Source organism: Oryctolagus cuniculus, chromosome 14 (genome assembly GCF_964237555.1).
Source record: "Oryctolagus cuniculus chromosome 14, mOryCun1.1, whole genome shotgun sequence".
In the NCBI taxonomy this organism is placed as follows: domain Eukaryota; kingdom Metazoa; phylum Chordata; class Mammalia; order Lagomorpha; family Leporidae; genus Oryctolagus; species Oryctolagus cuniculus.
Window position 1 is genome coordinate 63497176 of NC_091445.1, and position 2508 is coordinate 63499683.

A 2508-nucleotide genomic window follows, 5' to 3' on the forward strand; every position below is an offset into this window, starting at 1 on the left:
GCACGAGGCAAGGACTGCCTGTCCACTACCTCCACTACATTTCAGGGATGGTTTTGCCACTGGGGCCAGAAAACTCAAAGATCACAGGGAAAGACACCTTTCTCCTTGGCTGGTCCTTTCATTTTCTCTTTCTTTAGGCATCTTCATATATTCATATAGACAGTTCACACCATTTGGTTGAGCAGGCCTGGGAGTCACTCAGATCATGGAGATGACAATGCGACTGTGTATTGATTTTAAAACTAGAACATCAGAGACACTTGATTTCTCTCAGGTTCTTGGCAGACATCTAGTAGCACTGCAGATACTTCCGGTGGGCCATCCCTCAGCCTGGACATTAACATGTGAGCCCCACTGCCGCCCAGCTCTGGTATTCTGATTCCATGCATATGCAGTTCTGTTTCACTCTTGGGTCTTTCCATGAAGCTACAGATCTTATGGAAAGACCAGTGTCCTTAATATTTCAGCGGCTGCTAGAGATTCTCTAGACCCACAAGTAGCTAGAAAAATTCAAGGAACTCTGCTAATTGGATCCACTAGCATTTCATTTGGGTCCTTACTGCTGCTCAGTAATTCTTGCTACTCAACTCTTGATGCTTGTCCATAGCATTCTCTTCTGGACGTTTTCCAAACATGCCTCTAACCGCTAAAACAACTTCTCTGCCTTTTTCTCTTAATGGAATATTAAAATGTCTGACTAAGAGCTTTCATGTACTAAAATTTCCACTATCTATTTCTTCTCTTTATTCTCAAAGGAAGCACTGTCCTACTCTGCTTTCTCTTCAGATCGTATAAATCTTTCGCCTTTTACTAAAGATTTCTGTGGAAAGGAAGTAGTGTCGTTCTTCCTTCCCAAGCCCTCCCAAGCCCCACACTTCTTCTTCTATTTTAAAGAGGTTTGTTTATTTGAGAGGCAGAATTACAGACACTGAGAGGGAGAGACAGAGAGAGAGACAGATTGAGAGAGGTCTCCCATCCATTGGTTCACTCCCCAAATGGCGGCAGGGCTGAAGCTGGGCTGATCTGAAGCCAAGAGCCTGAAGCTTCTTCTGGGTCTCTCACATAGGTGCAGGGGCCCAAGCACTTGGACCGTCTTTCACTGCTTTCCCAGGCCATTAGCAGGGAGCTGGATCAGAAGATGAGCACCTGGGACTCAACCATATGGGATGCTGGCATCACAGGCAGAAACCTAACCTACTATGCCACAGCACTGCTCCCCTCTCCCCCAGCCCAATACTTGATTCCCATATTTTTTTATTTCATTACTCATTCCCTTTCTCCTGAGTTTCCTATCACTCTCCTCATGGCTCTTGGTCTTCCTCCTCTTACAAACAAGTGCATTGCCACTTAAGAAACCACTATTTTCTTTAACCTTTGACCCTCTTGAGTTAGCATCTTATCTTCCTGTCCCACCATTTACTTCCAACACCTTAAAGTTGAAGCGACATTGCTGGACTCCATTCCCGCACTGCTGTTACTTCCTGATGCTTTCCAGTCTGACTATCGTCCATATTGCTAGTCCAAAACCGCTCTCTCTAGGGGAGCATGAGGAAGACACTAGAGACACGAGCCTCATGTGAGAAGCCTATCTGTTGGAATTGCAAATTTAATTTTTATGCACGTTTTGAAGAGAAGCATGAGCCAGAAGAGTCTGCTACGTAGAGTAGTGACTTAGAGAATACAGTTGGGAGGTTTGTAGAGTGGGTCACCCTCAGCACAGAACGGGTGTATGTGTTATGATTTATGAGCATAAAATCCCCATTTACTACAACAAACATATCCTACCAAAACTTTTTATAGTAAACATAAAATGTCCAAATATAATTTTTACAACAACTATGGAAAGGAAGATTTGTAGTCATCATAGCTTTGTAGTCAAAGTTTACATTCCTTGGGAGATAACTATAAAACTTTTGTGGTTAAGAGTTGAAAATCACAGGAGAGCTTCTTGCCTTTTTCAATAAACAATTCAATTTTATGATGACAAGATACAGAGTATGTATAGATTTAACTTAAACAGGAACTTTCCCTCACCTGTCTAATACTTCTTATTCGTTATGCCTGGTGGTGACTTGTCTGTAAAATTCTCCAATGGCTTCCTTATTTTTATAACCAAAGATAATTCTAATCAAGAACCTTGATATCTTTGAAGCACTTTTGTCCATTGCTTTTTTTTCTGTATAAATTGCTCTTTATTAGTTCCTACTTGTTATCTTACCAAGAAATCCTGGTCTTAACACTCCTAAAATGACACACACAAAAAAACTTATTTCAATCCTGCCTCCTCTTGAGTTAGCGTCTATGCCTGTATTTCCTTGCTTAAAATCCTGAAAGTCAATATTATATAAGTTTTTTATCTGCTCCACAAGGTTTCTTATTGACCATTGAGATCCATGACATATGGATTCAGTGATGATTTTAAAATGAGATTGAATAACAATTTTTCAAGAGTTTATAATTGTTGATTGTTACTGAACTAACTTTATTCAGCACCAACTTCACATCAAG

The 2508-nt window shown here is 40.8% G+C and overlaps 1 pseudogene; it reads left to right on the top strand.

Moving 5' to 3' along the window:
• Window positions 1-772: 772 nt before the first annotated feature.
• LOC127492905 (U5 spliceosomal RNA) lies at window positions 773-840 on the top strand (annotated as a pseudogene).
• Window positions 841-2508: the final 1668 nt, after the last annotated feature.